This window comes from Capsicum annuum, chromosome 6, assembly GCF_002878395.1.
Source record: "Capsicum annuum cultivar UCD-10X-F1 chromosome 6, UCD10Xv1.1, whole genome shotgun sequence".
In the NCBI taxonomy this organism is placed as follows: Eukaryota; Viridiplantae; Streptophyta; class Magnoliopsida; order Solanales; family Solanaceae; genus Capsicum; species Capsicum annuum.
In genome coordinates, this window is record NC_061116.1 from 125,727,430 (window position 1) to 125,740,257 (window position 12,828).

Here is a 12,828-nt window from a genome sequence, read left to right on the forward strand (position 1 = left end):
TAAACAGTAGCTAAATACTTGACGGGCAGTTAGACTATTCAGCCCCTCAAACACTTGGTGTATCACCACACCCTCCTTCTATACTTTAATATAACTCCACTTCACCATTCCATAAGGTTATCCACTACCTCCAACAACAACACCTATAGACATCACCTAAACAGTCCCAAAATCCTTCAACACAATATAAGATATTGAACTCACGGCTTCCGATCACTGTCCCGTGAGTTCTTAACAATAGCATATATAAAATCCTCCATCAAGGCCTATAAAAAAGGAGGGGTAAATCGGGGCAGTAACCTTACCTTTATTTCTGTAATGTGCTTTCTTAAAGTGCACTCCATCAAGACGCTAAGTTTCCCTTCAAGTTGAACCAAATACTATTGGGAAATATTTTGGAGATTAAAGAGAAGTGGACTGCCAAGCTTGGAAATAAAGGTCTGCCCTATACTTCAAACAAAACAATTACTTGATTTCCATAACTTCCCATGATATGATTAAATATAAACCATAGTTATTTTCACTTACCTTGGCTGGAAAAAAGGAAGGTTTCTTCAAGAACCCGAGGAGAGAAAAGAGGCGGCTGTTTTAGGCTTGAGAGAAAAGAGAGAGGGAGCAAATTATAATCTGATTTTTTTTGTAAGAATGAAGAGAAAATGAACTAAATGGACCTTATAAATCCTTCCACTTGACCGCATCTTTTTTGCTCATTTCCAGCCACATATTGGTCGAAATTAGTCCAAGTAGGTGATGCACCTACTTGGATATTTAAGCTGCTCAAAAAGTCTAAGTAGGTGATGCACCTACTTTGTTTATTTCTAATTGGATCACACCATATTGAGCCTTAAATAGAATAGGTATTGGGCTGGAATTTGGGCCTTAAATAGAATAGATATTGGCTTAATTAAGTCAAGCAAGCACCTCACTTATTTTCTCATAATTTTTCCAAAATATTGATCCCTCTACTTAACTTAACACATACCTATCTTTTGTTTAAATACTTTCATCTATTCTAAGTTGGTCTATGTTTGGGATGTACGAAGCATTACAACAAGATGATAGATTACAAAGAGTACAATGTCAACAACAAGAACAACAAATGGCAGTAACTATAGTGAATCGAAAATCAGCCCCACACGGCTTCACTAAGTTACTGCAAAGTTTCAAGAGTACAAAATGAAAGATAGTAACTTGACACAAAGATCTATGAACCCTAAGTTGAAGAAAGGACCCTAAGACCAAAAGATTTCAGTACCAAGTTCTTACTTAAACCAAGAGGAACTCATGAACCTTAAGATCTCAAGTTTCTAGCCAAGAAACAACACAAGTGTAACTAAAATCTCCCTTCCTGCAGTATCATGTTACGTCGATTTGGACATTCATTGGATTTATGTCCCCAACCTTGGCACTTGAAACATTGGAATCCTTTTAGGTTTGGATACTTGTGAACTTCTTATTTTAGAGGAATTTTATGGACTGTTTTGGGCTCGGTCAGCCTTGTAGTAGCTGGTTGGTCCTTGTTTTTGGGCCAACCCGAAGAGGATTGAACCACTTCCTTACTTCTAGGCCAACCCGAGATGGATTGTCCCCTTGCCTTGAGCGACGACCTCTCTTTAAGCTCCCTTTCAATCTCAAGAGCCGCTTGGAAAATACTTTCAACGGTATCAAATTTGTGAAGTGTAAAATGAGTGAAGATCTCTTTGTTCAACCCACACTTGAACCGGATGATGTCATGACTGATTTGTTCCCCACGATGATCAAGCTTCAACATGAGTTGTTGAAACTCATCATAATAGGCCATCACACTTTTATTGCCTTAACTCAAGTTGTACAATCTAGCAAGCAATTCATGGCGATAACTCTCGGGAAGGTACCGTTGCCTTATCAAGTACCTTAACCGAAACCAAGGTGGTGGCTGCCCATCAACTAATTCATCACCAAAACGCTTGACGTACTCCCACTAAGTGGTCGCATAACCCTCAAAATAAGCTATGTCATAACAACTTTTCTTTTCTTCCAAGATATCATTAACTTGTAAAACTTTATCACAAGCTGATTCCCAAGCTAAGTCGGCCTCGGGGTCACTTTCACCCTTAAAGATAGGTAAGCTCAATTTGATGGTATTGATGCCTACGTCTCTTTCTTGGTGTTGATTTCCCCTTTCTCCATACCCTCGGTACCTCCTTGGATCAATACGTCCCTTTCTTAGCTCATCCTCTCTCATGTAAGCATCATCAAAGGCTCTATATCCATCATACTCCTCGCTACCATGTTCCTCAAAGTGAGCTGGACGGTTTTGGTAATTTGGAATCTGATTTGGAGGCATTGGGATTTGTAGAGGTGGTGGTCTTTGATTTGGTGGATGTTGGTAAGGTACGTTCAGATTTTTTGGAGGTGGACGGCTAAATACTTCTTGTGGAATTGGAGGAGTTTGGGAATGGCGTGGTCTATTCACTTCTTGGTTTGGAGGGAAAGTAGTGGCATGATTTGTGGCATTTAGTGGGGCTAGAGGTGGATTCATTATTTGGTGCAATGTTTCTGGTGAGATAGTTGTGGATGAAGTTCTTTCATGCCCACTTGAAGGAATATGATGAGGAGTGGATGGACAAGAGTTCCTTTGACTCTCCACTTGCTCCAATCTCCTACTTATCATAGTCAAATCTCCCCTCATTGCCCCAACTTTCGTGTTCAACCTCTCTAAACTTCTGGTAATGGCCTCAAGTGTGGCCTTTATAGTGTCTTGTTCAGTAGTACCCCCACTTTGGGATGTGCTTCCTTCCATGTCAAGGTGTTACCTATACAATCAGCAAACAAGTTAGCGTTAAACCTCCCCTCACTCACACTCTCTCGGTTCACTCACACTTGAGCTCCACAAATGTTGTAGATTGTCTAGTAACCGTGAATCCTTAAGATATGAGTAAAGCTCTTGTCCGGAGTGGATTCTTATTTGAAACTCAAAGAATTCTCGAAAAACTGGAGTTAAGAAGTTACAACGTATTCAAATGAATAAAAGCACCCAACTAAACGTGGACACGAACAAGGGAATTAAAAAGGACTAATTGACAACCTAGTAGGAGTGTACTAGTATGTTAATTAGTTCTAGAACCAAGTAATGAAACTAAGAATCAACAATTAGAAACTAGAAAACCTAAATTTGAGCTTATTAATGATGTAAAAATTAGACAATGGGTGACGTGAATAGTAGTAAATGGGTGACGTGGCAGCATGCAATTGGTCTTGGTCCCACACAATTTAAGCACCAATTCTGAAATTTAAATCTTTACACAATTTGGAAAGGATGACAATTGGTCTTGGAGGGAAAACATAAATCTTGAAATAAGAAAAGTACCTTGTCACACAACACTAGGTTCTTGAAATAAGAAAAAGTACTTGTCCCACAACACAAGGTTCTTGAAATAAGAAAAGGTATCTTGTCACACAACACTAGGTTCTTGAAATAAGAAAAAGGTATCTTGTCACACAACACTAGGTTCTTGAAATAAGAAAAAAAGTTGCTGAAAAGTAGAAGCTTAGTCTAAGAAATGATGGGTTCAAGGCTTCTCACAACATGCATTATAATTTTCAGCTTCAACTCTTGAATTTATATCACACTTTTTGGTTGTCTAAAGTTGTAAGAAAAGATGAAGAACTTGATGTGCACAACAACCTTCAAGAACTCAACAACAACTTCTTCAAAAACACAACACAACACCACCAATTGTCAACAAGTAACAACAAACAGCCAGCCACAAGGCACCACAACTATGGTTAATACTATAAGCTCAATCTTTAGATCTTGACACCTTTAGTGTTGGTGAGAAAGAAACCAACACTAGAAACACTCTATAAAAGGAAAATACTACAAGATCTATCCAAAAAAAGAAGAAAATCTCAGCCCATACAACAACACATCACAATTTTTGGCCAAGAACACAAAGGTAGCAGATTTGACTATTTCTGGAATTTTCAGATTTCAGTTTTTTTTTTTTGTATTTTTCAAGTCTCAAGCCCAAGATTGATTTTGTTAGAACAAAATCAAAGATGGATTTGATACCAAATGATACACTACTAACTTGGAGCGTATCAAATCTGCCACAAAATCAGTCCAAACACACTACAATTTCGAGAGCTTAAAGATAACAACTCCAATATGTGAGACAACAACAATCATGAAATTTTGAAGGAATACCAACACCAAAACAGTAGCTACACAAAGAGAACAAGAAGATAACAATAACATTAAACAATGGTTCAACAACACAAGATGATAGATTACAAAGAGTACAATGTTAACAACAAGAACAACAAATGGCAGTAACTATAGTGAATCAAAAATCAGCCCCACACGGTTCACTAAGTTACTGCAAAGTTTCAAGAGTACAAAATGAAAGATAGTAACTTGACACAAAGATATCTTAGAATCTATGAAACCTAACTTAAAGAAAGGACCCTAAGACCAAAAGATTTCAGTACCAAGTTCTTACTTAGACCAAGAGGAACTCATCAACCTCAAGATCTCAAGTTTCTAGCCAATAAACAACACAAGTGTAACTACACTTGTTGGACAGATTTCAGGTTCTACTCTCAAGAACAAGAGAGAGAGAAATATTCAATGTTACAAGACTTATTGTTGTGAAATATGAAGAATGAACTAACTGCTGAAAATTACACTAATAGCATCTATTTATATTACACACAAAATAAAGGACAAATGTCCTTCCTACCCTTCATTCATGGGGTGCCCTTAGAGTGTATTTTATTACACTTCAAGGCTCATTTTCACACTTAAAAATGTTGAAGATCTTTGGCGGATCAAGTACCAACTCACACACAACCATTTGTATGAACATGGCTTGTAGTTTTTGTAACTCCCGAGCTTGACTTCGTATGAATGGTCGAGAACATATTGGACAGCTTTTTACACCCGTATCAATAAACTCAAGTAGTGGACTACATTCGTGAGAAAATTGATCTTCATTCATAGCCTCACTAGTTGTTAGTAACACACATACCAACGTAGACTCACCTTGGTTTTCACAACGGTCAACTAGTATGTGAATACTCTTGTCACTTGGTATTGGAACCTTATTCAAGTCATGAGTGCTAGCACTAGATGGACACAAATTATTCTTATGAAAAGAATTGATTTTGTCATCTGAAGGATCAACTAGTGCTTACGGACTCACAATAAGAGTTTGGTCCTTATGCAACCTAACAACACCAAGAGTATCACAAAAGGTATATTCACACACTTATTCACTAAGAAAATCCAAAACTATACTACTTTGGCCACTACTAGCCACATCACAACATTAAGTTCAAGGAAGTGTAGAGTGTAGGAATGTCACCTTGTGGATCATAGGAAGTGTTTTCTTTACTTAATTTTGTGTAAGGGAAGCCTTCATGCTCCACATTACAAGGGAATATTTCAAGCTCTTCCTTTGGACTCGCTCCTTCATCACTTGTCCCAAAATGGGGACTTTCGTCCAAGGGCTTGAAGGGAACTTCCTTGGGCTTCTCCTAAGGACCTCTAGGGTCTTGAACCTGCACATGAGGAGAGAAAATACTAGGGAAAATGCTAGTATTTGGGCTAGTGAGTAATAAGGATTCTTTGTGGACAAGATCCACAATCAAGCATTTTTTTTCCCTTCCAACTTCACTACCCATGGTTTCCCTTTCCCTTCCTTCCTTTCTTCACACTCTTCTTGTATCTCAAAAACAAGCTTCTCTCCATCTTGAGGCTTGACCTTATTCTCTTTGAATTCTAACTTGTGGAGAATAGGCATTAGATTTTGTGAAGTGTAGGATTTTGTGGGAGTATTTGGCTTGGATTTGTGGGTGGAGTTTGGGTTCCAAGTCCTTCTTGTTGGACTTGGTTCATTTGGGGATGTAATGACCTTTGTAGGGTTCGGTTAGGAGAAGTTTGGGGTTGGTTTAGTGGCTGATTTTGGGAAACTCTTGGAGGGTTAAGCATTTGGTGGAGGGTTTCGGGTATTATAGTCATAGAAGAGTTATTGCCTTGGACACTAGAGGATGCATGGTAGAGATTAGGAGTAGAAGAAGGTCGTGAGTTCCTCCTACTTTCAACAAAAATAAGCCTCCCACTAAAAGTGGAAATCTCAGTCCGCATAGCATCTATATCACTCTTCATGTCTCTTCTCAAGGCATCATGACTATCTTCTATTCTTTGAGCAAAGTCTTGACCCAAGGCATCAATTCGAGCCATCAAGGCTCTAATAGCACCATTCCCAATAGTTGGGAAGTAGTACCTTTGAATTTCATGAAAAATGTACCTAAAAAGTGCAAAAACAGAAAGCAAACAACCTACAAAACGAGCAAACACATTAGTTCAAAAGCCTCACTTCACTCACTCTCAATCTCACCTTACACTTGGCTTCACAAGCGTTGGAGAATTGGCAATACTTGGCAAGTTACTTGAGAGGTGAGAAGCTTTGACTCGAAATTGATCTTTGTTTGAAACGACTCAAAATAAGTAATGCACGAACTTGAAGCAACAAAATACTATGACTTGAAAATGAGAAAAACACACAAAAAAAATCGGAGACACAAAATAAACGTACTTTAAACTAATTACCAACCTAGTAGGTACTTACTAGTTTGCTAATTAGTGGTAGAATTAACTTAAAATAAACTAGAATCAAAATTAGAAACTGGGAAATCTACCTAAGAACTCAATTTGGCTGATTAGCTAGTGATGATGTGGCAGCTTATGATTGGACGTTGAGTTTTTAAATTTTTCAACCCTAATTCTCAAGTCTCGGCCTAGAACCCCTTTGGTGAAGAAGAATTTCATTTGGGAGGGGAAAATGAAGGTTTGAAAGCCTTTTTGGAGCTTCAAATGAATTCAAAAACAAATGGTCCCCCCTTTGTACTTGGAATGTACTTGATTTTGTACTTTGATTATTCCTTTGTCTCTTCTTTCTTTGGATGACAATGAATATGCCAAGGATATTCTTTCACAAACACCAAGTACACTCTCTTTCTTCTCCTTTTTTGGATCAAACACACTCTTTGAAAATTTCTTAGCAAGACTTGATGAAATGGACTCCAAACACACTATTTACGAGTTGACCAAAGTTTGACCCCTAACCAAATGAACTCCAAATCTGATTTTTTTTTTTGTAGATCTAGGTTCCTTAGGCCAAGGTGAGCTCAAATAACAATAAATCACAACCAACCAATGTCCACAACACAAAAGCCACACGGATCTAGCTTCTTGAAGCTTCAAAATGCTATAACCATGGTGGATCTAGCTCAAAATTGACCAAATCTTGTTGCAAATATAGATCTAGACTCCTTAGTTGCTAGGGAGCAAGGATCTAGCACTTGAAAACAGCAAAACAACACAAAAACGTGTAGATCTAACTTACAAAATGCTGTCCAAACACAAAAAACGTGAAACACCCTCTTTTTTTATTTTCTTAACTCTAGACTCTTTTTTGTTGAGATTTTCTTAATAAGAACACTAAAACCAAGGATTCGAGTTGTGGGAACAACCCTAAGCAAGGCTTTGATACCAAATAATAGCCCAAAGGTAGGCTATGCACGAAATTGGTCACTTAGATGCAAATTCTAGCAACCAAATAAAGAGAAAACAACACGTAGAATAGAGATGAAAAAGAAGAATGCTTGAAATTAAAGGATAGATAGAAAGACCCTTACTCTTATTCAATGATTAGAACTAGAAGATGTTTCAAAATCTTCAACACACCTCACAAATAAGAGTTCAACCCTTCCTCTTAGGTGAACTAAAGGGAACACTCTTCCTCAAGTACACCTTTCTTGCCAAATTATCCAAAACAAGTGAAACCCTAACTTCAAATGTTCTTGGACCAATTTTTAGATTATAAGAGCTAAAACTAGAGACTAAAAACTACAATATAAGAGTAATATCCAATTTCATCAAAGTATAATGAAAAGAGAAGTAAAATGGTCTATTTATACTATTACATGCCAAATGACAAAAATGCCCTTAATGAGGGGCTTAGAAAAGGGATCCTATGGAGTGTTATTTTGGAGTGTAAAAAGTCCATCATTCCCTTAGTAAAAGGCTCCTCTTGAGTGTAAGGAACCTCCTCTTTTCTTCACTTGGACAAGACTTTGTAATGGTTCTAAAAAGTCTTCAAGCACTTGCAAATTCGAGACTTGGTCCTTTGACAATCCGAAGCTTGAACCTTCTACAAGACCTTGTAAACCTTGTACTCTTTATGCTTGTATCATTCTAGGCCGAGACTTGAGAATTAGGGTTGAAAAATTTTGAAAACTCAATATCCAATCACAAGCTGCCACATCATCACTAGCTAATCGGCCAAATTGAGTTCTTAGGTAGATTTCCTAGTTTCAAATTGTTGTTTCTAGTTTCAATTTTGTTGTTCTTTCACTAATTAGAAAAATAGTAAGTACCTACAAGTCTGGTAATTAGATTAGAGTCTGATTATTTTATGTGTTCAATTTTTGTGTGCTTTTCTCATTTTTAATTCATAGTAATTTGTTGGTTCAAGTCCGCGCATCATTTTATTTGAGTCATATTAAACAAAAATTGATTCCAAACCAAAGCATATTCACCACTCATTCACTTGCCAAGTATTGTCAAGTTTTCAATACTTGTGAGACCAAGTGTGAGGTAAGATCCGAGTGTGAGTGTGGTGAGGCCTTTTTGAACTAACATGTTTGCTCGTTTTGTAGATTGTTTTGCTTGCTATTTTTTTTGTGCTTTTTAGGTACATTTGCCATGGAATCCAAAAGTAATACTTCCCAATCTTTGGGAAATGATGCTATTGGAGTTTTGTTGGCTCGGTTGGAGGCCTTTGCTCGAAAAATAAAGGATAATAATGATGCTTTGAGGAGAGGTATAAAGGGTGATATGGATGTAATGGGGGTGAAATGATTAGAATTAAAGCAAGGGTTGATAGACTATGTCCACCAAAATCTCCACAAAATTCAAACCACTTGACCAAATGCTACCTTCACAAGTCCAAACACCTCAAGTCTAAAGACTTAATACTTCACAAAATCCAATGACTCTTCTCCACGAGTTAGAAACCAAAGAGAGTGAGGCCAAGCCTTAAGATGGAGACAAAATGAGTGGTGAGGTACAAGAAGAATGTGAAGAAAGAAGGGAAAAGGAAAGAAAAACCATGGGTAGTGAAGTTGGAAGGGGGAAAAATGCTTGATTGTGGATCTTGTCCACAAAGGACCCTTGTTATTCACTAACCCAAATTCTAGCACTTGCCTAGCATTGATTCTTCTCATGTGCAAGTTCAAGACCATAGAAGTCCCGAGGAGAATCCCAAGGAAGTTCTCTTCAAGCCCTTGGCCAAAAGTCTCAATTTTGGGATAAGTGATGAAAAAGTTAGTCCAAAGGAAAACCTTGACATAATCCCTTGTAATGTAGAGCACGAAGGCTACCATAATGCAAACACAAGTGAATAACACACTTCCAATAATCAACAAGGTAACAAAGCTATCTTCTACACTTCTAGAAACTTGAATTGTTGTGATGTGGCTAGTAGTGGACAAAGTGGTGTAGTTTTTGATTTTCTTAGTGAATAAGTGTGTGAATCTTTATTTTGTTATACTCTTGGTATTGTGAGTATGCAAGCACTAATTGTGAGTATGCAAGCACTAATTGATCCTTTAGATGACAAAATCAATTCTTTTCGTAAGAATGATTTGTGTCCATCTAGTGCCTAGCACTTATAACTTGAATAAGGTTCCATTACCAAGGGACAAGAGTATTCACACACTAGTGGGTTGCCCTATTACAAACCAAGGTAACTTGGGTACATTCTACACTCCCTAGTTTAAAAAGTTGTGATGTGATTTCGGGTACATCTAGTGTAGAACTACATGCTTTCTTCTTTGATAATGCTTTGGGTAAGTGTGATACCCTAGTAAATGGAATGAGTAGCCTCAGTTTATTCCCTTGGCCACTTCACCCATTTGATCCCGGTGTACTAGTGGGGTGAGGAAGGGATTATTTCGGCTTGAGCTTATTGTCCCTTAATGTTTACCTTAGCCCTATCATTTGTGATGCATATAAATGTTTCATGGACAAAATAAGGGATTGCTGGTTGTATTTTAAAAGTGTACCCCCTCAGCATGATGTCTTCACACTTGATTCCTTTCTATACTACCTCTTTACCTATAATGATAACCATGCTAATTTCAAATTTATATTGTGTAGAGGTAGGAAGTTTAGTGTCTGGTTTCCTTATTTGAATGATAGTGATATGTGGGTGAGGTGGACCTTGAGATCAATAGTGGCACCATATTTGATGAGGTCCTTTGTAGAGGTAATGCAACAAATATATCTTATGGTTCCTAAACCAAAGATAGTCTTACCTTTTGGGTATAGTAAAACCATTAAGACCATTGTAGTTTCCTTATCTCTTGATATTTGCCTAAACCACCTCCTTTATGCCATTCATGCTGAGCTTTTCATGTCACACAAAGGACCCGTGGTTGTATTTCAAATGTGAACAACCTTGGCGTGTTGAAATATGTGATGATTTTGGGTTGTACTTTTCTCTCTTTGATGCATATCCTAGTATGTCCTTTGTGTTGCTCGTAGTAAGTGTTTCATGATTATTACAAAGGATTGTTGGCTATATTCTAAGAGTGTGCCCCTTTGGTGTGTTCATATAATTTGGCACTAATTCTAACCCTCCTACCAAGAGGATTGTGTGCTTGTTTTTCTTCTTTTTTTGGTTTTGCAAGATCAGAATTTGAGGACAAATTCCTTCAAGATGGAGAGAATGATACAACATGAGGTACACAAAATTGTACAAGGCATTGTCAAAGGTTCAAACTTCGGAATTGGCAAGTGTTTGGAGCATTTTAAAGCCTTGTCAAGTTGAAGAGGGAAAAGGGAACCATTACACTCAAGAGGCACCTCACTTGAAGGATAAAATAAACTTTGCACACTATGATTTGACACTCAAGAGGCTCCCCATTTTAGGGATATTGTTGTCTTTTAAGACTCTCTTTTTACACTCCAAAGGAGCACCCTTCATTAAGGGTATTTTTGTCCTTGTTTGTAATAAGTGTAAATAGGCACCTTAGCTCTTATTTTTCCTAAGTTTTGACAGAATGAATTGAGTGAATTTTTAGATTTTAATACTACTGTTAGATTGTATTATTCTCCTTCTCTTTAAGAGAGAGAAACCGAATTAGGGTTAGCACAATTGATGGATTTCACTTGTGTTAACAAATTGACGAGAAAGGTGGGTTTTGAGGAGTGTAAATTCCCTTGGTCCATCTAAGAGGAAGGTTTGAGATTTTATTGGTGAGGTGTGATTGATGGTTTGATACACCATCTTTTGTTAATCACTTGGTAGAAGTAAGGGTCTTTCTATCTATCCTTTAATTTCAAGCATTCTTCTTCTCCATCCCCTTTCTTTGTGTTGTTTTTCACTTCTTGTGTTTGCTGGTTTTTGCATTCTTAGTGTAAATTTCATTTTTCCTAGTGTTCTCTTGTATCAAGGGTTCACGGTTTTGGTTTCCTTTGTTAAGGGTATTTTTGGTCACTTAGCCTTAAGGGCATTTTGGTAACTTAGCCTTGTCCATTTTACACTCCATGACCTCCCCTCCTTCATTAAGGGCAATGGAGTCATTTTGTCACTCATTATGTAATAAGGCTATATATAGTCTCTTTTGGGTCTTCTTTCTTTAGTTTATGAAAGATGAAAGATTGAAACATTAAAAATCCTTTCTTTTGAGAGTAGAACACTTAGTAAGTTAGGGCTTAGAAATGCTAGGGTTCATGGTTTTGGTTCCCTTTGTTAAGGGTATTTTTGGTCACTTAGCCTTAAGGGCATTTTGGTAACTTAGCCTTGTATATTTTACACTCTATGACCTCCCCTCCTTCATTAAGAGCAATAGAGTCATTTTGTCACTCATTATGTAATAAGGTTATAGTCTCTTTTAGGTCTTCTTTCTTTAGTTTATGAAAGATGAAAGATTGAAACATTAAAAATCCTCTCTTGAGAGTAGAACATTTAGTCTTAGTTAGGACTTGGAAAAGCTAGTATTGATCTTTTCTTGGAAACGGTGGATCTTGAGGTGAGTTGATTCCCTTGGCAGTAACCGTAAGAGTGTGGTTTTGATTATTACATTCATTAGGGGTTTTTGAGTTTAATACACTCTTTAGTTCTTAATCTTGTAATAATCTTGGTCTCACTATCTATCATTTACTTTTGTTGTTCTCATCTTGTGTAGGGGACTATTTTGGGTCCTTTATTGAATCTGAAACTTGTGTTATTGTTATTCATCTTGTTCCTCACTTTTTGTAGTTGTTTTTGGTTATATACACCATTGTATCTTGTATTCTTCTTAATCCAAGAGTGGTTTCCATCTTGGTCCTCAGATCCTTAAGATTGTGGCTGATTTGAAGTGTGTTTCTGCCTTCTGTTGTCTTTAATATTATATCAATGAGGGATAGATAAATGAGATTGTCTTGAAATTCATTACATTATTTGTAACCGCACACTTGTATGTGTGTTGGGGGAAACATCAATTTAGACATTGGGTTGATAGACTTTCTCCTTCTTTAGACGTATATGGTATTCAATTTGGACCTCTTAATAGTTGTAAGAGTTTTTCAAATGATATACTTTGGGATGGATCACTTCTTCAATCATAAGACATGTTTTAAATTTCTAATTGAAGTCCATCAAAGTATCTTAATGTTATTTATTGCTTAATAGAGCTACTCTTTATTGAATAAAGAGCCATATATCTAATATCTATTATGAAAGGGTTATTAGAGTACTTAGATAATATATATTCAATAGTCTCTCAAAACTA